At 42.6% G+C, this 24,237-nt stretch overlaps 1 non-coding gene across 1 annotated transcript; it reads right to left on the bottom strand.

Annotated features, from left to right (window-relative positions):
* Positions 1-23,508: 23,508 nt before the first annotated feature.
* On the bottom strand, positions 23,509-23,613 carry LOC112059545 (U6 spliceosomal RNA). Its single transcript, XR_002888855.1, has one exon. It is a non-coding gene; the product is annotated as a U6 spliceosomal RNA (small nuclear RNA).
* Positions 23,614-24,237: the final 624 nt, after the last annotated feature.

The following is a 24,237-nucleotide window of genomic DNA, read 5'->3' on the forward strand; positions in this document are numbered from 1 at the left end:
ATCTATTAGACTTCTTTGAAGGGGTCAAGAAACATGTGGATAAGGGGCATCCAGTGGACATAGTGTATTTAGATTTCCAGAAAGCCTTTGACAAGGTCCCTCACAAAAGGCTCTTACGTAAATTAAGTTGTCATGATAAGATCCTTTTATCGATTGAGAACTGGTTAAAAGAAAGGGAACAAAGGGTAGGAATAAATGTTTAATTTTGAATGGAGAGGGGTAACTAGTGGTGTTCTCCAACGGTCAGTCCTAGGACCAATCCTATTCAACTTATTCATAAATGATCTGGAGAAAGAGGTAAAAAGTGAGATGGCAAAATTTGCAGATGATACTAAACTGCTCAAGACAGTTAAGACCAAAGCAGACCGTGAAGAACTTCAAAAAGATCTCACCAAGTGATTGGGCAACAAAATGACAAATGAAATTTAATGTGGATATATGTAAAGTAATGCACATTCGGAAAAATAACCCCAACTAGACATACAATATGATGGGGAGGCTAATTTAGCTACAACTAGTCAGGAAAAAGATCTTGGAGTCATCCTGGATAGTTCTCCGAAGATGTCCACACAGTGTGCAGCGGCAGTCAAAAAAGCAAACAGAATGTTAGGAATCATTAAAAAGGGGATAGAGACTATTGCCCTTATATAAATCCATGGTATGCCCGCATCTTGAATACTGCGTACAGATGTGGTCTCCATCTCAAAAAAGATATTCTGGCATTAGAAAAGGTTCAGAGAAAGGCAACTAAAATGATTAGGGATTTGGAACGGGTCCCATATGAGGAGAGATTAAAGAGGCTAAGACTTTTCAGCTTGGAAAAGAGGAGACTAAGGGGGGATATGATAGAGATATATAAAATCATGAGTGATGTGGAGAAGGTGAATAAGAAAAAATGTTATTTACTTGTTCCCATAATATAAGGACTAGGGGGCACCAAATGAAATTAATGGGCAGCAGGTTTAAAACAAATAAAAGGAAGTTATTCTTCACACAGCACACAGTCAACTTGTGGAACTCCTTGCCTGAGGAGGTTGTGAAGGCTAGGACTATAGCAGGGTTTAAAAGAGAACGGGATAAATTCATGGAGGTTAAGTCCATTCACGGCTATGAGCCAGGATGGGTAAGGAATGGTGTCCCTAGCATCTGTTTGTCAGAGGGTGGAGATGGGTGGCAGGAGAGAGATAACTTGATCATTACCTGTTAGGTTCACTCCCTCTGGGGCACCTGGCATTGGCCACTGTCAGTAGACAGGATACTGGGCTGGATGGATCTTTGATCTGACCCAGTAGGGCCATTCTTATGTTCTTATCACTAGAACCAGGTCTTTTTACATGAAAGGGATATGTCGCTATTTTTTGTCCTTTAACACACCGATCACAATGTTCATTTCAAGATAAAGAGATGTCTAAATTGGAATTGGATTGAAGTTTTTTTCCTACAAACTAAAATATGAATAGGAAAGATGCAAGGCAAAACAACAAAAGTAGTTAAAGCCCTAGACAGCACAAATAATTGGTCAGACTATATAATTTCACTTCTAAAGCCATTGTAACAGTGTTTTGTGCATGGTGTTGCACTGTTCATACTGAATCTGAAATAAAAGTACACTTGAGTTTCACAAATGCCCATTTTCTCTTGAGCTGATTTCTTAAACTTAGACTATGAAATATATGTTGAAACATTGTTAATAAGCGAGATGACAAAATTTCCTCTGCAAAGAAGGAAATGCCTAGAACTGTGGCTCTAGAATGAGAAAATGCAAGATTTTAATATGGGGTCCCTTTTGGACCCCAAGCTTTTTACAGTCAGAAATAAATGCTAGAAGCATTTGCATGATGGTATGAAGTGTTGTGGCCATGATGGTCCCAGAATATTAGAGACACAAGATGAGTGAGGTAATATCTTGCACTGGACCAAATTCTGTGGGCGAAAGAGATAAGCTTTCAAGTTTATACATAGCTCCTGAAGAAGAGATCAGTGTCAGCTTGAAAGTTTGTCTATTTAATCAACAGAAGTTGGTCCGGTTAAAGATATTAGCTCACCTATCTTGTCTCTCTAGAAGAAGCATTTACACACAGGCCTGAAAAACTAAACTTGCTAGGGAGGAAATCTTTAAATATTCTGTCAATGCAGAAAAAGCTGATACATTCAGTCCAAACAAAGCAAAGTTGTCTACTAACCCTTTACAAAGAAGGAAACTTTGAATGGCCGAAAGGAAGCACTTGATTGCAGTCAAAAATACCACACAGTTGGGACTAATTGAATCAGTGGAGTTAAACTCTGTCTAAACAGCATGGAAATCAGAGGACACAATATAAAAGAATATACATCTGAAAGCCTCTTACCTAGTACTGCAACAGAATGGAAAATAAAAGGGATTTTACTTCAGGTAAAGTTCAGTTAGCTTCATTTGTTACATGACAGAACTCTGAGAAGAGTAGGTTCCACTGTTTCCCCTGTCAAGTCAGGCACCACTGTTGGAATGGGTCCTTCCCACAGTAACAGGATGTTTAAGAACTAGGAAAATGTTACTGTGAGACATTGAAGAATGGCAGAGAGACTGCAGGACAGATGTAGTAACTGAACCTACTTTTAACTCTTTTTTTTTTTTCAAATTGATGAGCTTTCAAGCTGCTGGTATCCCATTAGTTTGAAAGCACCTATGACACCTGCTGTTACAACAAGACAAGAGATGTTAGACAGCTCCCCTATGTTCATCTGAAACTTGTCACTCCCTTTCAGGGCTACGAAAACATGGCTGTCATTATTGTAAGCCACTTTCGTGCACACTGGGTACCATCAGGCAAACTTGATTTCAGTTCTTGTTATATTCTTTCAGGGGATAGAAGCCTGCTTCCTCTGTGTGTCAAAAATGACAGTGGGAAAAAATCATGAGTTTGTTGCTACAGCTACCTAGTAAGCCTGCAGCTCAAACAGTGTGCACATACCTGCCAAGTCAGTACATTTTCAGTATGAATAAGTTTGCATAAATGTGTGCAAATATGCATGCATTTAAATAGGCCTTGTCTAGATTGGGGATTTGCCCCTATTACAGCTATTGATATAGCAGTACCATTATACTCCTTAGTGAAGAGAGGCAAACCCTAATTCTCCCCCTGGTCCTCCCAACCCAGTGAGGCTTAACCCGAGATCTCAGGCAAATGTAGGGTGACCACATTTCCCTATGTTGAATATAGGACACCTGTTAAAATTACTCATATTCAAGCGAGTTCAACGGCAATCAATCAGAACTATGCAGTACAAACATTTAAATTAACATCAAGTTGACTGAGCCCCTGTTAAAAAGAAATACTGCGTAGCTGGATTCTTTTTATTTACTTTATTATCTTTCAGGATTTAGTGTTCACATGGGGAGGGGTGACACACACACACTCCCGTACACCTCTCACATGGGGGAGGGGGCTGACCAACTGACCCGATCCTCCCTGCCTGGGGCTCTCTGCCCTCCTTGCCTGGCTGGGCCCCTGGGATGGACCTGCATCCCCTGGTACCTGGTGCCACGTCTTCCCAAGGCAACACATGTCCCCCCCACCAGATTTCTGTGAGGGTTCACACCAGAATGTGGCCAGCAGCAGCCTTTCAGCACTGTGCAGGAAGGAAGGGATGGGTGTTGCTTCCAGCCGCAGGGCAGGAGGAGGTGGTGAAGGGATGACCTGGCCTGTGTCTTTGCAGAGCTCATCTCTTCTGCCCCTCGTGGCTGGAAGCAGCTCCTTCCATTCCTGCCCACTCAGTGTCAAAAGATAACTAACACCTCCAGGTTGCTGCTGACCACCAACATAACACAGCTGGCTCCTGTACCCCAGCTACAGCACAGACAGGAAGGGGTTAAGCTCTAAGGTTGCTTTGTGCACCAGGGCCCAGGGAACCTGACTGAAGAAGCTTCAGCCAACCCGGCCAGAGAGGTGACTCAGCAAGGGAGGGTGCCTGGGGGACTGAGCAGCCCCACACTCCCTGGTGGCAAGCCCCGGGGGGGGAGGGGTGAAGAGGGAGCTAAGCCCCTGCCCAGGAGGCTGCTGTGGAGCCTGCAGGGTTGGGGCATGAACAGGCTGGGAATCGCTTTCCCCCTCCCCGGCCATTCCAGAGCTTCGCTGAGGGGTGGAGAGGCTTCCCTGTGCCAGTGCTGTGCATGGCTTGGGCACATGCAGGTCTCGGCTCCTCCTGGCCAGCTAGGGTGACCAAATGTCCTGATTTTATAGGGCCAGTTCCGAGTTTTGGGTCTTTTTCTTATATAGGCTCCTATTACCCCCCACCCCGTCCCGATTCTTCACATTTTCTGTTTGGTCACCTTATGGCCAGCACCCCGGGTTGGAGGGTTTTGGACTTTCCCAGGGCACCAGCCCAGCTAGAGGCAGTGGGGGAAGGAAGGATCCTGCCAGCCAGGCTGTTGGTGAACTGAACACTCCGACCAGGGGCTGGTTCTCCGCACAGCGCTGGGAGCGGGACACACTCTGCCGGGGGAAATATAGAGGAAATATAGTGGTGCTGGAGGTTGGGAGCAGGGGTGAAAGGGCAAAGCATGGAGAGGACAACGAGAGGGGGAGCACATAAAGGGCAGATGGGTGGGCAGCAGAGGCAACACTTAACCAGCTGCCGCCTGGCTCTGCCCATACTCACCAGCCACTGCTGCTCACATTGCACAGCCAGTGCCGGCCGGAAAAAGGATGGGAGGTGGGGCCCTGCTAGCTGAGAGCCGGCACACTGCGGGGTCTGTGCTGATGGACCAACAGGGGGAGTGGCCCGTCCTGGCCCCGTGTGCTGCAGCTTTGCCCCGCCACCAGCCTTGCACACCCACCCTGATGGAGGAGGGGGAGACAGAAAATACAGGACAATTTGCCTGTTTTTAAGACAAAGTCAGGAGGGTTTAAACACGGGACTTTCCCTTTTAAAATGGAATATCTGGTCACCCTAGGCCAATGTAAACTCCACCTATGCACACAGTAGCTTCACCTATCTTCACTAAGGGTTGCTTCAATCAGCAATACCAGTCTAGGTAAAGACACACAACACTTCACTAAGAATTAATCTCCTGCTGCCCCTCAATAGACTCCAACACTGATTTTTCCCCCAAACACGCCTCTTCAGATAATGCTATGGTCATTCCTAACCTTTTGCTCCACTACTTCGCTTCTCTCTGGAATGGGTGAAGTAGCCAGGAGTCTGTCACTCTCCCCTGCCTGGGTGGAGGGGATTAAACAAGGAGGAAGTTTCTTCATCTCTTCCTCCTCCTCCCCACCCAGCTGTGAGGGAAAATATTAGTAACTCTAAGAGTCGGAGGAAGAGCAGGAAAATTGAGTGTTTGGGGAGCATTCATAGCCTTTTGGGGAGGAGAAGGGGGATCTCTGTCTGCTCCCTATGCAGAGCAAAGAAGATACTCCTCAACACAGAGAGCAACTCTTATTAGCTGCCTTCCTCCAAGAGATAAGGGAGTAGAAAAAATAGCTAGATACAAAAGATACTTTCTTAGTCTGACCAGTTTTCCTCATAAACCTGTAAAAAGCTCTGAAAAAAGCATTGGCAGAGCTATGCTAGTACTAGCGCTCTAGTCCCTTCTTTCCTCCATTTAACCCATAATATATATTATAGGTATAAAATCACCCTCACTTAAACTTTACGGGAACTTTAAAACTAACGCTTCTGCCATGGCTTTCTGTATTGGCAAACATCGAACCTCCAGCTATTGGTTGAGATATAGACACAGCACAAGCACAGAAATGTGCCGAAGCCTACTCAGAACTTCCCATCTGGCAGTATACCCAGTATACCCAACATACCCCAACGTCTGAAATCATGAAAATCACTATGGACTGTCAAGTATCAGAGAGGTAGCCGTGTTAGTCTGAACCTGTAAAAAGGACCCTCTGTTGCTTCTTACTATGGACTGTGTGCAACCACCTCATATCCTGGAACTGGTTAAGGAATGGCATAGTGTCTGGACCTCATCCATCATTCCGAACAAGAACATTATCACTGATCACTGATTTGACCTGCCATGCAGATTTTAGACCACACTGATCTGCATTTGAACAAACTATGGAAGATATGGTTACTTGATACTCAAGTGGAAAATTAAAGACTCCCCTTCAAGCAACTGCAGTGAGAACATCCAAACCACTGAACACCTCATAACACAGTGCCTCAGGTATGGTTTCAAAGGTGAAATGGATGATATTCATAATGTCACAGCGGAGACCTTGAAATGGCATATGGACCTATAGCTACATTTATAGAATGTTGCTCTGCAGACACTATATGCGTGCACGCAAGAAAGACACTTAAACTTTGATTTATTTGAAACAAATAATTATGAATATTATTACCATATTTTAATACAAATTAAAGAGAAGACTTTATTTCAATTGGTGTATATTTATATTAGACACAGAAGAAAAAGAAAACAAAGCAATAATACAAAAATCATTCAGACACAAATAGCTCTTTAAACTATAAAATTGCCCTTTTCCCCCGACATGCCTTTCTGAGGTTGGCCATTTAAATTTGGTAGAGCAAAACTGCTGCAGCTTTAATGTGGACAATTTGTAACTGGTTGCTGCTGGGCATATCTTCCTGTTTTCTAGATGGTAAGTTTCCCATGTACAGTGAACAAATGTTCATATTGTTTAGTCCATATTTAGAGTAATTCCTGTTTTCTGTTCCCCTGTTTCTTATACCTAGTCTGACAGTTTCATATTGGACTTACCTTTCCTTTACCTAGTAATGGCTATCTAAGTTTAAGAAGCAATAGATAAGTACAGTAATGACGGCAAATCCTCCTGAGACCAAGTTTGAAACATGCAGACTATAAAATTGTATCATCCTAGTGGAAACATGGAGATAAGTTTAAAATATAAACATATTCAGTTGAATTAAGGGTTGGTTTGGTGGCAGTAGAACCAATTTTTAATTTTCCTAAAACGATCCCAAAATGACCTTGGTACAGCTGTCTTTTCATAGGATCATAGAACTGGAAGGGACCTTGAGAGGTCATCTAGCCCAGTCCCCCGCACTCATGGCAGGAATAAGGATTCTCTAGACCAGGGGTCGGCAACCTCTGGCACGCGACTCGTTAGGGTAAGCACCCTGGCGGGCCGGGCCACTTTGTTTACCTGCCGCATCCGTAGGTTCGGCTGATTGCGGCTCCCATTTGCCACAGTTCACCGCTCCAGGCCAATGGGGGTGGCGGGAAGCTGCGGCCAGCACATCCCTCAGCCCGCACTGCTTCCTGTGGCCCCCATTGGCCTGGAGCGGCGAACTGCGGCCAGTGGGAGCCACAATCAGCCGCAAACTGGTGCTTACCCTGGTGAGCCGCATGCCAGAGGTTGCTGACCTCTGATCTAGACCATCCCTGACAGGTGTTTGTCTAACCTCCTCTTAAAAACCTTCAATGATGGAGATTCCACAACTTCCCTACGCAATTTATTCCAGTGCTTAACCACACTGACAATTAGGAAGTTTTTCTAATATCCAACGTAAAACTCCCCTGCTGCAATTTAAGCCCATTGCTTCTTGTCCTATTGCCAGAGGTTAAAGAAAACATTTTCTCCCTCCTCCTTGTAACAACCTTTTATGTACTTGAAAACTGTTATCATGTCCCCTCTCTGTCTTCTCTTCTCCACACTAAGCAAACCCATTTTTTTAATCTTCCCTTATGGGGCATGTTTTATAACCTTTAATCATTTTCATTGCTCTTCTCTGGACTTTCTCCAATTTGTCCACATCTTTCCTGAAATGCGGTGCCCATAGCTGAACACAATACTCCAGCTAAGGCCTAATCAGTGTAGAGTAGAGCAGAAGAATTACTTCTTGTGTCTTGCTTACAAAACACCTACTAATACATCCCAGAATGATGTTTGCTTTTTTTGCAACAGTGTTACACTGTTGACTCATATTTAGCTTGTGGTCCACTATGACCCCCAGATCCCTTTCTGCAGTACTCCTTCCTAGGCAGTTATTTCCCATTTTGTATGTAGGCAACCGATTGTTCCTTCCTAAGTGGAGTACTTTGCATTTGTCCTTATTGAATTTCATCCTATTTACTTCAGACAGTTTCTCTAGTTCATCCAGATCATTTTGAATTTTAATCGTATCCTGCAAAAACATTTCCTTACCATGCTAACTTATTTTTATTACTGAAGCACAAATTCTTAATGTAGATGGAAATGAGAGAAATGTTCTTTCCTAGGGAGCAGAGCTTTCCTATAGATGCTACCTTTAGTCTAGTGGCTTGTGTATTATCTTGCAGTACTAGCACTCTTCCCCAGTACCTGATGGAAGGCCTAGGGCATCCATATGGAATAAATACACTTGTCCTGTCCAAACCGTCTCGGCATAATAGTTTGCACGTAGGGCCCACAGCAGCCATTTCCATGCTGCATATTCTCCCCAAATCCTGCCTTCCCTTTCCTCAGCAGAAATTCACCAGTTTATATGCAAAGAAGACCCTCTGCAACCCTCTGCAACCATGGAAGAGGGGACATGATTTACCTTTGTTCAAGAACTTGTCTGCTATAGCATGTAAGATAAAAAACAATGTCATATTGCGTTTGTGAAAACACAAAGCAGTTAAATATGTGAGGAAAAAACTGGCAATACCTCATTTAATAACTTCTATTCCCTCAACACATCCCCTCCAAAAAGAAATGAAGAGCACAATCTAGGGAGTAAATTTCCAACACTTGTTTTCTTCTTTAGGTGCTTTAGATTTTCCTAATTGTTTCAACCCAGAACTTTAGAGTGTATCTTTAATATGAAGGCATCATTTGGCATTTATTATTGTTAGCAGTCTGAGTACACCTATTTAGTTTTGGAGGCATCCTGCCCTAAAGTACTGTATATTCCAGTGGGATAATTTGCTTGAAGTTTAAATTAGGTTTCAATTTGTGTTCCGCATGTCATATTTTCACCTGGTAATTCTATCTGGCATATTATTTTAACATGAACTAGAAGAAAAGAGTTTGTGCCTTTTCCTGTATATTTCAGTTCTGATTCCCTCTTCATAACTTTTCCAAGAGCTTCAGTGTTACCGAGGATTGTAAAGACCTGTTTGAATACTTACATGGCAGGTGTTGAAACATTGTGAGAGCTTAGCATTTTAGCATTGGGTGATCATAGCCAGCAGTTATATCATAGTGTTGGTAGAAATTATCTATGCTACCCTATATATCAATGTTATTCCTATATGGTGGAGGAAAATAGCAAACAGAAAAATTGCAAAGTAGTTTGTGTTCAGTGACTTATTTTGTTGTGTATTAGAAAGTTATCATCAGATTGATTTGGATTTAGTGACACATTGTATGTCTTTTAAATATTTCAAACAGATTTAAGTTACTTTGCCTGGGGGAGCTTATTTTATTTGCTGATGAAATGTATTAGTCAAGATTTTATCTGACTGTATGGTTGGAATGTGTTTTTCTGTATTCCTTATTTCACTAAATAGGTAAAATGTATCTTAACAAGTACTATATTTTAGTTGATGGATGAAATGCACATTGAAATGTGATATTTGACTCGGAATGAAATGCATTATGGTTATAATCAGCTCCCCTGAATGTGATTATCAGTTGATGATTTTTATCAGGCATCACTTTCAAAAGTGAAGCTGGCTCAATTTTCCTGTGACAGCAAAAAAACGGCTACACAAAAAATGGCTTGGTCAATAAATGACAGTTAATTTCTGTGGAAATGTGAAACAATATTTTAGGGAGAAAGTCTTAGAAGTAGCATCCGTGAGCTTTCTGTTTAGACACACCGTGATACAGCACATTAACATTTGACAGTTTTCACCTTGGAAATACATTTTTATCCTCATCTTTTAACTTCTTTACGGGTATGCGTAATATGTGTAGTCACAAATGCTGATGCTGTGTTTTATGCTGAGTATCTTTGTCCACATACACGCATGCATGTGAGAAATATCCATAAAAAAGCTGCTCTATTGATTCCTGCCAGTGACCTTGGCTATCATTTAGAGAATTCTCTGAATGGCCATATTTTGCAAGGCCCAAGAATTTAAATCAAAGGAAGTATGGGCGCTCAGCACCTTGAAGCAAATACTACTCTTGAGGTCTTTTCACAGACATTTACAAACAACAGGTAGGATTACATAAATTGCCAACTATTACAGAGTACTGACGCCGTTGACAAGGCTAAAGAATCTTATTCCTTATTTTGTTACATGGAGTCCTTCCTCACGGACAAAAAGAGATGGGGTGTCAGGCCTGTGCTCTCCTTTTATAGTACATCCATCCCTACCACTAATTAATTTAGCTCCGCAGCACTGAATTAGCATGGGAATGAAAGATTGGTACAGACTCTCCAGGCAGAGAGCAGATTTAATATTTCTAGCTAAGAGTCATGCTCTCAGTTACAAGAGATGAAGTACATAAAATACACAGCAGTTCTGTTGGCTGCTGCTAATGTTCATATTCACTGTGAATTAGCTGGACCCTTGTGCTGGAGAATGGCTGCCAGAGAAGGATTTATTGAGATTGACAGCCTGTGTCTGTGCCATCTCATTTGCAAGAAGCTTTTTCCTTCAGAGTTCCAGTACTGAAACACTGGCTCCCTGTAGTTCTTTATACATGATCACACAGGTTGACATTTTATGCCAAAGAAAATGGATATGTGAATAGTAGATTAAAGGGGAAGTACTAGATTCTCAAGTAATTCTTTTGCATGTCACAAAATAGATTGCATTGCAGTGGATACATGAGGAAATCAGTTTTGCTAACTCCAGTGATTTTTGTTATGAATAACATGATCATAGAATCATAGGACTGGAAGGGACCTCAAGAGGTCTACTAGTCCAGTCGCCTGTACTCAAGGCATGACTAAGTATTATCTAGACAATCCCTAATAAGTGTTTGTCTAACCTGCTCTTTAAAATCTCCAATGACAGAGATTCCACAACCTCCCTAGGCAATTTATTCCAGTGCTTAACTATCCTGACAGAAAGTTTTCCTAATGTCCAACCTAAACCTCCCTTGCTGCAATTTAAGCCCATTGCTTCTTGTCCTATCACCAGAGGTTAAAGAGAAAAAAAAGTCTCCCTCCTCCTTGTAACAACCTTTTATGTACTTGAAAACTGTTATTATGTCCCCACTCAATCTTCTCTTTTCCAGACTAAACAACCCATTTTTTTTCAATCTTCCAGCATAGTTCACGTTTTCTAGGTCATTTTTGTTGCTCTTCTCTGGACTTTCTCCAGTTTGTCCACATATTTCCTGAAATGTGGCACCCAGAACTGGACACAATAGCTCAGTTGAGGCATAATCAGCACAGAGTTGAGTAGCAGAATTATTTCTTGTGTCTTTCTTACAACACTCGTGCTAATACATCCCAGAATGATGTTTTTGTTTTTTACCAAGCTTGGTATTGTCTGAAAACTTTGTAATTGGCCCGTCTTGACAAAGCCCTGGCTGGGATGATTTAGCTGGGAATTGGTCCTGCTTTGAGCAGGGGGTTGGACAAGATGACCTCTTGAGGTCCCTTCCAACTCTGATATTCTATGATTCTATGATTGTACTCTATGCCATTATCTAAATCATTGATGAAGATATTGAAAAGAACCAGACCCAGAACTGATCTCTGCAGAATCCCACTTGATATGCCCTTCCAGCTTGACTGTCAACCACTGATAACTACTCTCTGGAAATGGTTTTCTAGCCAGTTATACACCCACCTTATAGTAGGTCCGTCTAGGTTGGATTTCCCTAGTATGTTTATGAGAAGGCCATGCAAGACAATATCAAAAGTCAAAATATAGCACATCTACCATTTCCCCCCATCCACAAGGTTTGTTATCTTGTCAAAGAAAGGTTTGAGATGATTTGTTCTTGACAAATTCATGGTGACTGTTACTTATCAGCTTGTTAACTTCCAGGTGCCTGCAAATCGATTGCTTATTTATTTGCTCCATTATCTTTCCAGGTATTGAAGTTAAACTGACTGGTCTGTAATTCCCCTTTTTATAGATGGGCACTATATTTGCCTTTTTTGAGTCCTCTGAAATCTCACCCATCTCCCATGACTTTTTGAAGATAATCACTAATGACTCAGATATCTCCTCAGTCACCTCCTTGAGTATTCTAAGATGTATTTATCAGGCCCTGATGACTTGAAGACATCTAATTATTTTTACTAGTTCTTTCCCTGTTTTAGCCTCAGATCCTGACTCATTTTCAATGACATTCACTATGTTAGATGTCCTACTACCAACCTTTTTGATGAAAACAAAATCATTTATCACTTCTGCCATTTCCACATTTTCTGGTATTGTTTTGCCCCGCTTATTGAGTAACGGGCCTACCCTGTCTTTGGTCTTCCTCTTAATGTTGTTTTGTTGTTACCTTTTATGTCTCTAGCTAGTTTAATATTGTTTTGTGCCTTCGCCTTTCTAATTTTGTCCATACATACTTGTGTTATTTGTTATGATGTTTGGTCCCTCTGCAGGCATTTTGTGATAGAGCAAAAAGTTCTGGAAATCAGATTATTTCTGAAAGCAAAGTGAGAGAGAGGCAAGAGACTTTCTCCCCCAAGGTGCCCTGTAGTCTAAGGGAATTTGCTCTAAACTGCAAGTCCAGAGACTGAGTTCTAGTGCTAGCTATTCTACTGACTTCTGTTTCTATTTCTGTACACTTTGCAACCTTCAGTATGAGACAAGACATCATGCTCAGAGTTCCTCCACTGTCCCACACACCCTTATGTAACAGCGAGGTAAAATATGTGTGCTGCATCTCCCCATATGTACTGGTCCAAATAGGAGGTTGTGAGTTCAAATCCTGATGATCTGTGTGGTGGTATGAATATAAACATACACATATACATGTACAAGCTTATGGATAATTGTTTAAATTGTTTTATATTGCAGAATGCTTTATTTGGACCATAACATTTGTGTTTATGTTGCATTTTTGTCATAATTTGGTTAATGGGAACATTAGCATAGACACAGAATTCCACATTATAGTCAGCAGGTTATGTTCTAGTGGTAGGTATTCAACAGCATGAGCAGATTCTGAGAATCTGACAGGGGCCACAACATGAACGCTCCTGCTATGACCCAAGGTAGCAACTGGAACAACATATTCAAGAAGACTGACAATTCAAAATGTGGAACCTGTCCAGCAACAATAAGAGCCAGCACACTTGTGCTTTGCTGTTTGATGGCCAAATGTGTATTTCCGGTGTGGGAAAGATCAGCTCACACAAAGAAGCTGGACCCTGTGCTGAATGACAGATGCCGCTACATCACAGGATTTCTAAAACCAACAAACGTGAACAGCCAGAATTGCTCCAATGGATATTAGGAGAGCAGTCACAAGCAGAATGGGATGATTACAACAGGTCAGATATCCTCTACATTGCCACACTGCAGCAGTTAGCCACCTGAAATCGCAGAAACACTTCCTAGCTGCAGTGGAACTGTTTAAAAAAATCACTGATGGCTACATGACTGGAATTGTCGCACACATGGCTCAAAATACTCAATAAGGACATAAAAATGCACACAAGCATTGCTGAAGACATTCCTGCAGGTGTGGTGGAAAGATTGGTCATCTTGGAGATGTTCAAATCACCTCCGAACAAGAATTGGTAGGTCAAAAGTCAATATGTGGAAATGGAGTGTCCCAGAGACATGTTATTGTGGTGAAACACAAATCATGGCACATCTGTTGGTGTGCTGGTTCCTGGAGGAACCATATACCACGAAAGATCTCAGCAGAGCTACAGACCAGGCTATATCATGTGCCCAAAACTGGAAAAAAATGTATGATTGTGGTGGAAGCACATGAGAAGTAGTAGCCAACAGGTAGTATAATGGTTATTAAATCAACACACATTCTCTAAAACACAAGTAGATCCATAAACAAATATCCTTGTTAAATTAAATGATGGTATATATAGATAGATAGTATATATAGTGCCTTAGAGCCCCAGTCATGGAGCAGGACCCCTTTGTGCTAGGTACTGTAAAAACACAGAACTAAAAGACAGTCATTGCTCCAAACATCTAAGGGTCTATGTCTACACTTTGAGCTGGAGGAGTAAATTCCAGTTCTAGTAGACTAGCTCAGATCAAGCTCTCATGCTAAAATAGAGCATAGTTGATGTGGCATGAGTAGTGGAAGGGGCTAGCCACCCCAAGTACATATCCATCTGATATGGTAAGCATATATTCAAGGGTCTAGCTCTTTATGCTGCTATGGCTATGCTCTGGTTTTAGTACTCTAGCTCTGAGTGAGCTAGAGTGGATATGTCTACTTGAACTGGTATTTATACCTTCTAGCTATAGTGTAGATTTAGCCTAAGGGTATGTCTTCACTAGAACCTTCAGTAAAGACACTCGCTACTGCTTTGGGAGGGGTTCCACCATCTCTGTAGTTAATCCCCAAGAGGCGGTCAGCAGTCTATACTGGGGGTTAACTCAACTATGGTGCTCAGGGGTGTGGATTTTTCATGCCTCTGAGTGACGTAGCTGGGTTGACCTAACTTTTTAGCATAGACCTTGCCTTCATGACACTTATTACATAACAGGAAACGCCGCTCTCCAATCCCTGTGTTAACATAAATAAGATGACAATTAACATATACATTTTGAATCAGAATTTGAGTTCTGATGCATAAGAAAGGAACTCCTTTAAACACACATCTTCATTTTTGTTCTCTGAATAACTGTGCTCTTAGTATACACAACTCTTAGTAGAAATAGTGAACAAACATTAAATTGGCCAACTGTGTCCTCAATGCAAACCCAAGGTATTTCTTCACATTACCCTTAAAGTTTATAACATAAGAAAAATCTTATATCTGACTTTGTCAGTATACCAGGAGAGCAAACTGTCTGCTTTAGAGTTTTCCCCCTTATGGTACTTTTTTAAGGTATATGGCTGGGATGGGGAAGCACAGAGAGCATTTGAATAACACACAAACAATATGACGGAATAAAATTGATGTGTAGTATTTATAGTAGCCTCTATCTATTTGTGAAGCAGAATTCTGTTGATGTTTTTACATTATAAATTGATATTTTTAATTGCTCAATTTGTGGAATGAATCACATAAGAAGAAATCCAGATATATATACTAGTTATTCCACACTCATCACTGCCTCTCACACACAGCCATAAATATTTACATTATGGACTAATTAAGAAGTGAATATATTAACAGTGAAAGGGAATGTTGGTTGTGCGGTATGGTCATCTGTGACAATTTATACTGCTTTTGAACATTGTCAGGGCAGACATGTTCAACCTTTGCTTTAAGTACCAAAGAAACAGGGAATAGGATATCATTGTAATGTGCCTTCTGAAGAGTGAATTGCCATCATATACTGAAATCCCATACTAGAACATGCCTTCTTTCTGCAATGGGAGGGAATGTGTGGCACAATAAAACATTAGAGATTAGGAAATATATTTTGTCAGTGGTGGAAATGGAGTTGAATTTGATATCATTTTAGAAATTCCACACATTCTGTTGGGAGGGATTAGACTTTAAGATAGGGAATAAAATATGATTTTTATTTGAGTATAATACTCAATCTGGTGGTTCTGATTATGATGGTGACGCCATAAACCTGCTTAGAGGCAGATTAAGGGTTTTATATATTCTGCAGAAGAATCAGGAATTTGAATTACAGCTTTGGCATTTTGTTGAAAGTTATAAATAAGACACAGTATTTCCTTTTTATGTAAACTTGCAGTGTTCATCTGAGAATCCGTGATGTTAACAGGCTAGAACTTGCTAAAAGAGTGACAGCAGGGAAAGGATTATGAAATGTTTGATGCAGACAGAAGCACATACACACACACAAAAAAAGTATGGGAATTGCAGGGTAATAATCACCCTCAGTGTACTATTATAAGATATCTAAAACATGACCTCTAAGAAATGTATATTATTTTGTAGTAGCTTTCTTTACTGGAAAGGCATTTTTGCAATTGCATATGCCTTCAAACACCATCCTTTTGTGGCTGACTACTTTTACACAGAAATGGATTATTCAAATTATTCATTATTCAGAATTCATGGGAGTGTGGGGAGGGGGAGATTGAAGGGTTTAGTTGGGATTGGGCTATAAATGTTTGGTTCTATTGCAAGAGATCATTCTCCTTTCATCACTCCAGGCTTGAATGTGACTAGTGTTTTAACTCTTTTTTATTTTTACTGCAACAAGTTAGATTAATATTAAACATTTTCATGCAAAGTGATTTCTGATGAGAGAAAATGCTCAGATGTTAAAAACCCAGAAGTCTAGGTTCATCACAAATTTCTCATCTCTTGATCAAAACACAAGAAAAAGTCACCAGCTTTGCGCTCCTTATTTGATTAATTCCAAGTTAAGCAGACATGACAAATACTATGCAAATCTTTCTTATTTTCTAAGAGAAGCACTCTTAATTATTGGAGAGCTTGCACTGGAATTTTCTTCCTTATCACATTACGCATTTTCTGGACGTGTGATCCATCAATTTCAGGCTTTGATAGGTTCTACCCTGCTCATTAAATATCAGTTAACATAAAACAGGTTTATTCTTCCTGCATAAAAACAAAATTATTCAACACAAAACTGTACTAAATGCATTATTAACAAGCTGCAAGCTACAATGAATGCATTTAAATCACTGCCTCTTTAATAAGGAACTAAAGAGTTTTACAGTGGAGCCTTTGTTCCATGCTGTCAGAACAACTATTGTTTTTCATTTCCAATCTCTTCAGAAGCTGTTTGTGTTTAATCATTTGCTTGTGTAAAATGGGGTGGCTGTCAGATCTTTGGTAGACTTGAATTTGGGCTTGTTATGCTTCAGTGTAAGGACTGTCATAATTTGTACATTACTAATCTCAACATGTCAGCTTTGCCCAGACTAGAGAAAATATAGATGAACCTGTACCAGAACCACAGATGTGAAGAAACCCATTCTTTGGTGTATTTAAAATCGAAATACTGATTGGAATTTTTTGTTTAATCACATGACTAGTTTGTTGTATGATTTGTAAGAATTTCTAGGTGGAATCATTTATTGTACTCTGGAAGCAGTGTTGCTTAGTGGCTGGAGCACTGGACTGGGACTCGGACCTGAGTTCTTCTGTTCCTGACTCCGCTGTATGACCTTTGGCAAATCACATAATTGCTATGTGCCTCAGTTTCCCCATATGCAGAATGGGGATTATGAGAACTCCTTTGTAAAGCACTTTGAGATGTTCTGATATAGAGTACTACCTAATTGCTAGGCATTATTATTCATTTATTTTACAACTAGAAATAAGAAATAAGATTAAAGATAGCTTGGAAAAAAACTTTTCTTCTTTTGAAGGCATAAAATAACATACGGCCCTACAAAAGATGACAGATTCTACTTTCTGCTTTAGCACTGTAAATCTGCAGTAACTATTGACCTTATATGAGGTACTCCAGACTTACTTTGGTGTAACTGAGATCGCAAGTCTAGCTCTTTGGGTAGCAACAGACAAAAATGTGCAGTAATCTATATGTTAATATATTATTAATACTCAGTTACTTTTGAGAATCTATAATATAGGGCCCAACTATGGCACTAGTTAGCCACTCTGGTGGTTGTGTGTTGACAGATGAGGCAGACAGTGTACCATGGAGGCATTTTGCCCAGGAGAAAGGAGAGAAATAGAATCCCTTCAGGCATATGCTGTGGAAACACACACAGAAGCAGTAGTTGTAGCATGTACTGCTTCCCGTTGTTGGCTCTAGATGGCCAGCCATGCAAATAGGCTCCACTTGTATCAGACCCAACCTCCTCTATTGTGCTTAGGAACACCAATGGTGCTATAACTTCCTTCCATGTGCTTGGGAAGCCTAGGAACCAATGTTCTGCCTTAGGCCTGGTCTACACTACGAGTTTAGGTCGACTTTATCAGCGTTAAATTGAATTAAACCTGGACACGTCCACACGACGAAACCCTTTCTTTCGACATAAAGGGCCCTTTAAACCGGTTTCTTTACTCCACCTCCAATGAGGGGATTAGCGCTAAAATCAGCCTTTGCAGGTTGGATTTGGGGTAGTGTGGATGGAATTCGACGTTATTGGCCTCCGGGAGCTATCCCACAGTGCTTCATTGTGACCGCTCTGGACAGCACTCTCAACTCAGATGCACTGACCAGGTAAACAGGAAAAGCCCCGCAAACTTTTGAATTTCATTTCCCGTTTGCCCAGTGTGGAGAGCACAGGTGACCACAGAGAGCTCATCAGCACAGGTAACCATGATGGAGTCCCAGGATCACAAAAGAGCTCCAGCATGGACAGAACGGGAGGTACAGGATCTGCTTGCCATATGGGGAGACGAATCAGTGCTAGCTGAACTCCGTAGCAGTAAACGAAAAGGCAAAATATTAGAAAAGGTCTCAAAGGCCATGAAGGACAGAGGCCTTAACAGGGACGCAGAGCAGTGCTGCGTGAAAATTAAGGAGCTAAGGCAAGCCTACCACAAAGCCAGAGAGGCAAACGGAAGCTCCGGGGCAGAGCCGCAAACATGCCGCTTCTATGCAGAGCTGCATGCGATGCTAGGGGGTGCAGCCACCACTACCCCAACCATGTGCTTTGACTCCGTCAATGGAGAAACACGCAACAGGAAAGCGGGTTTGGGGTACGCAGAAGATGGTGATGATGATGAAGACAATGAAGATAGCTCACAGCAAGGAAGCGGAGAAACTGGTTTCCCCAACAGCCAGGATATGTTTATCACCCTGGGCCTGGAACCATAACCCCCGAACTCACCCAAGGCGTGCTCCCAGACCCTGAGGGCACACAAGGGACTTCTGGTGAGTGTACCTTTGTAAATATTACACATGGTTTAAAAGCAAGCGTGTTTAATGATTAATGATTAATTTGCCCTGGCAATTGCGGCCAGTACAGCTACTGGAAAAGTCTGTTAACGAGTATGGGGATGGAGCGGAAATCCTCCAGGGACATCTCCAGAAAGCTCTCCTTCATGTACTCCCAAAGCCTTTGCCAAAGGTTTCTGGGGAGGGTTGCCTTATCCCGTCCGCCATGGTAGGACACTTTACCACGCCAGGCCAGTAGCACATAGTCTGGAATCATTGCATAACAAAGCATGGCAGCGTATGGTCCCGGTATTTGCTGGCATGCAGACAACATCCATTCCTTATCTCTCTTTGTTATCCTCAGGAGAGTGATATCATTCACGGTCACCTGGTTGAAATGGGGTGATTTTATTAAGGGGACATTCAGAGGTGCCCGTTCCTGCTCGGCTGAACAGAAATGTTCCCGGCTGTTAGCCACATGGTGGTGGTGGTGGGGGGGGTGAAGTGATCATCCCAGAGAATTGTGTGTGTGTGTGTGTGGGGGGGATAGTTGGGTTTGTGCTGCATGTTAACCCGGAAATCCCAGCCCCTCCTTTTACATTGCAAACCCATTTTAAATGGCCAACCCAATGGGTCCTTGGTATGGGAATGAGGGTGCTGCTGGTTGAAACCATTCCCACATGTTATGAAGATTAAAAAAGCCAAAAGACTGTGGCTTACCATGGCTGCCTACAAGCCGAATTCTGTTGCCTGACACTGCGTGAGTGATCTCTCACACCAAACCGGCAGGCCCTCAATATAAGAGGAAAAATGCAACCTTGTAAAGAAAGCACATGTGCTGTGTAATGTGAACAGCAAAATTTAACGTGAGAGAGTGTACCCATTGTTCTCTAAAATGTGTCTTTTTTAACCACCTCTCCCTTCTCCTCCGCCAGCTGCAAATGTTTCTCCTTCGCAGAGGCTAGCGAAGATTAGAAGGAGAAAAGGTCAGACTCAGGATGATATGTTCACGGAGCTCCAGATGTCCTCCCATGCTGAAAGAGCACAGCAGAATGCGTGGAGGCAGTCAATGTCAGAGTGCAAAAAAGCATAATATGAACGAGAGGAGAGGTGGCGGGATGAATCGTGGGCTGAACAGAGCAAGTGGCGGGCTGAAGATGATAGGTGGTGTCAGCTTGCAGACAGAAGGCAAGAGTCGATGCTTCGGCTGCTGGAGCATCAAACTGATATGCTCCAGCATATGGTTGAGCTGCAGGAAAGGCAGCAGGAGCAGAGACCGCTGCTACAGCCCCTGTGTAACCAACAGCCCTCCTCCCCAAGTCCCATTGCCTCCTCACCCATATGCCCAAGAAAACGGTGGGGGGGCCTCCGGACACCCAGTCACTCCACCCCAGATGATTGTCCGAGCATCGGAAGGCTGGCCTTCAATAAGCGTTAAAGTTTTAAAGTTTTAAACTGCAGTGTGTCCTTTTCCTTCCCTCCTCCCCAACCCATCCCGGGCTACCTTGGCAATTATCCCCCTAGTTGTGTGATGAATTAACAAAGAATGTATGAATGAGAAGTAACAATGACTTTATTGCCTCTGCAAGCGGTGCTCGAAGGGGGGAGGGGAGGGTGGGGTGGTTGGTTTACAGGGAAGTAGAGTGAACCGCGGGGGAGGGGGACGGTTCATCAAGGAAAAACAAACAGAAGTTTCACACCGTAGCCTGGCCAGTCACAAAACTGGTTTTCGAAGCTTCTCTGATGCGCACTATGCCCTGACGTACTCTTCTAACTGCCCTGGTGTCTGGCTGCGCGTAATCAGCGGCCAGGCAATTTGCCTCAACCTCCCACCCTGCCATAAATGTCTCCCCCTTACTCTCACAGATATTGTGGAGTGCACAGCAAGCAGCAATAACAATGGGGATATTGGTTTCGCTGAAGTCTATCTGAGTCAGTAAGCTGCGCCAGCGCGCTTTTAAATGTCCAAATGCACATTCCACCACCATTCAGCACTTGCTCAGCCTATAGTTGAACAGGTCCTGACTACTGTCCAGGCTGCCTGTGTACGGCTTCATAAGCCATGGCATTAAGGGGTAGGCTGGGTCCCCAAGGATAATGATAGGCATTTCAACATCCCCAATGGTTATTTTCTGGTCCGGGAAGAAAGTCCCTTCCTCCAGCTATCGAAACAGACCAGAGTGCCTGAAGATGCGAGCATCATGTACCTTTCCCGGCCATCCCACATTGATGTTGGTGAAACGTCCCTTGTGATCCACCAGGGCTTGCAGCAGCATTGAAAAGTACCCTTTGTGGTTTATGTACTCGGTGGCTTGGTGCTCCGGTGCCAAGATAGGGATATGGGTTCCGTCTATCGCCCCACCATAGTTTGGGAATCCCATTGCAGAAAAGCCATCCACTATGACCTGCACATTTCCCAGAGTCACTACCCTTGATATCAGCAGGTCTTTGATTGCGTTGGCTACTTGGATCACAGCAGCCCCCACAGTAGATTTGCCCACTCCAAATTGATTCCCGACTGACTGGTAGCTGTCTGGCGTTGCAAGCTTCCACAGGGCTATTGCCACTCGCTTCTCAACTGTGAGGGCTGCTCTCATCCTGGTATTCTGGCGCTTCAGGGCAGGGGAAAGCAAGTCACAAAGTTCCATGAAAGTGCCCTTACGCATGTGAAAGTTTCGCAGCCACTGGGAATCATCCCACACCTGCAACACGATGCGGTCCCATCAGTCTATGCTTGTTTCCCGGGCTCAGAAATTGGCATTCCACGCCATGAACCTGCCACAGTAACACCATGATTTGCACATTGCTGGGGCCCGTACTTTGGGAGAGGTCTATGTCCATGTCAATTTCCTCATCCCTCTCGTCGCCACGCTGCAATCGCCTCCTTGGCTGGTCCTGGTTTTGCTTTGGCATGTCCTGGCTCTGCATATACTCCAGGACAATGCGCGTGGTGTTCATAGTGCTCATAATTGCCGCGGTGATCTGAGCGGGCTCCATGATCCCTGTGCTATGGCGTCTGGTCTGAAAAAAGCTGTGAAACTGACGGAGGGAAGAAGGGAGGGGCGACTGATGATATGACGTACACGTACAGGGAATTAAAATCAAGAAAGGTGGCTGTGCATCAGGGAGAAACACAAACAACTCTCACATAGAATGCCCCCCCCCAAAGATTGAACTCAAAACCCTTGGTTTAGCAGGCCATTGATTTCACGGAGGACGGGGGAAGCAAATGAATACATCTATTTTTTACATCTTAAGCTGGCAGCAGGAGGTGCAGCATGACTGATAGCCCTCGGCAACTTCTGGGTGCTTGGCAGAAGACACTGTACTACAACTGCTAGCCATCATCGTCAAGATGGTTCAATAGGACTGAGTCTCCAGGAGACAAAGAATGTCTGCCCAGGTGCCTCTGATTGAACTGGAATGCAACGATGATGGATACGAGTTGTAATACACCATCTACTGCCAAAAGGCAAGGGTCTGTTGCTGTGTAGCAATGCAGCCCCACGTCTGCCAGCACCCAGATAGCCGATGAAGGCTACCAGTCATACTGCACCGTCTACTGCCAAAAGGCAATTAGCTGCTGCTGTGTAGCAATGCAGTACCATGTCTGCCGGCACCAGATGACATATGGTGACGGTGAGCTGAGCTGAGCTGAGCGGGCTCCATGCTTGCCGTGGTATGTTGTCTGCACAGGTAACCCAGGTAAAAAGGCGCAAATCGATTGTCTGCCATTGCTCTGATGGAGGGGGAGGGGCCTGACGACATGTACCCAGAACCTCCCGCGACACTGTTTTGCATCATCAGGCATTGGGATCTCAACCCAGAATTCCAATGGGCGGCGGAGACTGTGGGAACTGTGGGATAGTTACCCACAGTGCAATGCTCCGGAAGTCGATGCTAGCCTTGGTACTGTGGACGCGGTCCGCCGGCTTCATGCACTTAGAGCATTTTATGTGGGGACACACACAATTGACTGTATAAAACCGATATCTATAAAACCGGCTTCTATAAATTCGACCTAATTTTGTAGTGTAGATGTACCCTTAGCTGTAGTACCCTTGTATGCTCTCCTCTTTCCCTTGCTCTCCTGTGGGAAATTAGGCAGAACCTGGTCCATAGATTTTCCTTCTACCAAATGTGGAATTCATAACACATACATAAAAATGTAATGCATTCATATCCTTGTTCCATTCAGTATCTATCTCCTTTTGGAGATGTTTTAATAACTTTCAGTGCTTCTTCGAAATTGAGGTGATGACAATTTTGACATAATGCTATCTAGTATGATGAGATTTTCCACAAATATTGAGATTTGTTTTGTCTAAGTGTTCTCTTTCACTTCTGGTTTTGATGGGATTTTTGTTATGTGTAATCATTCCTGTTTGTGACTTCAGTTAATCTCACCTAGCTTGCATATCTAGATTAATTAAAAATGACTTTTTAAAAGCTCAGTTTGGTTCTGGGTTCTTTTCAGGTCAATTTATAACTTGAACAATATTTTCAAATCAGGACACTTACCTGTTCTTAACCGAGCAACATATTATTAATTCACCAGAAACACATTAGTATACAATCAACCATTCACCACTCAAATGTAGATACAACCAATGTCCTAGGTGTGAACTACATACACAATACAGCCTTGCAAGCAATTATCACGGACTAGAGTCGCAGCAGTTATATAAAAAATATGGAAACACTTCATGAATTTGCATGTCATCATTGCACAGGGGCCATGCTAATCTTCTCTGTATCATTCCAATTTTAGTATATATGTCCTGCCAAAGCAAGCAAGGAACAAGGCAAATTACCAAGATTTCGCATTACATGTATTTATGATAATAAATTCTCACTTCCTAACACATTTATCACACTTCCAAGGATGCACTTGTCTTTAAGGCACTTTGAAGAATGTGGTTAGTACAGTTTGAATGGATTGGTCCAAAAGGGACAAGATTAGAATATTATAAGCAATTGCTTAAAACAATTCAATTCAATCTCTCATGGGACAATTTGCTTTGACTCACAAAAAAAGGAATTAAAATCTAAAAAAATGGTTACAAGAGAGACCTCAAGTTACCAGCAAGATAACCGACAGTTATTTATATTAAAATAACCTACCGTTATATACTATATTAATGAATAGAAGGGGAAATGCAGTCTCCGAGATTAAATCCCACCACTTTTTCTTATCCTTGCAGCGTTGGGATGAGGGAGAGTCCTTTGCAGAGTGCTGGTCCAGGCATTGGTCACACTTAGGATTCTTCAGCTTCTTGTGTTGGATTTAGTCAATTCTCTTGAGCATATGGTGACCTCAGTTTTATATACCTTAGGTTCAGGGCTCGTTGGAGGGAGCCACCCTCTGATTCCTATTGGACACATGCCGAGTGCGTGTTCAGGTTTCAGCTTAGTTT

Source organism: Chrysemys picta, chromosome 2, assembly GCF_011386835.1.
Source record: "Chrysemys picta bellii isolate R12L10 chromosome 2, ASM1138683v2, whole genome shotgun sequence".
Lineage (NCBI taxonomy): Eukaryota > Metazoa > Chordata > Testudines > Emydidae > Chrysemys > Chrysemys picta.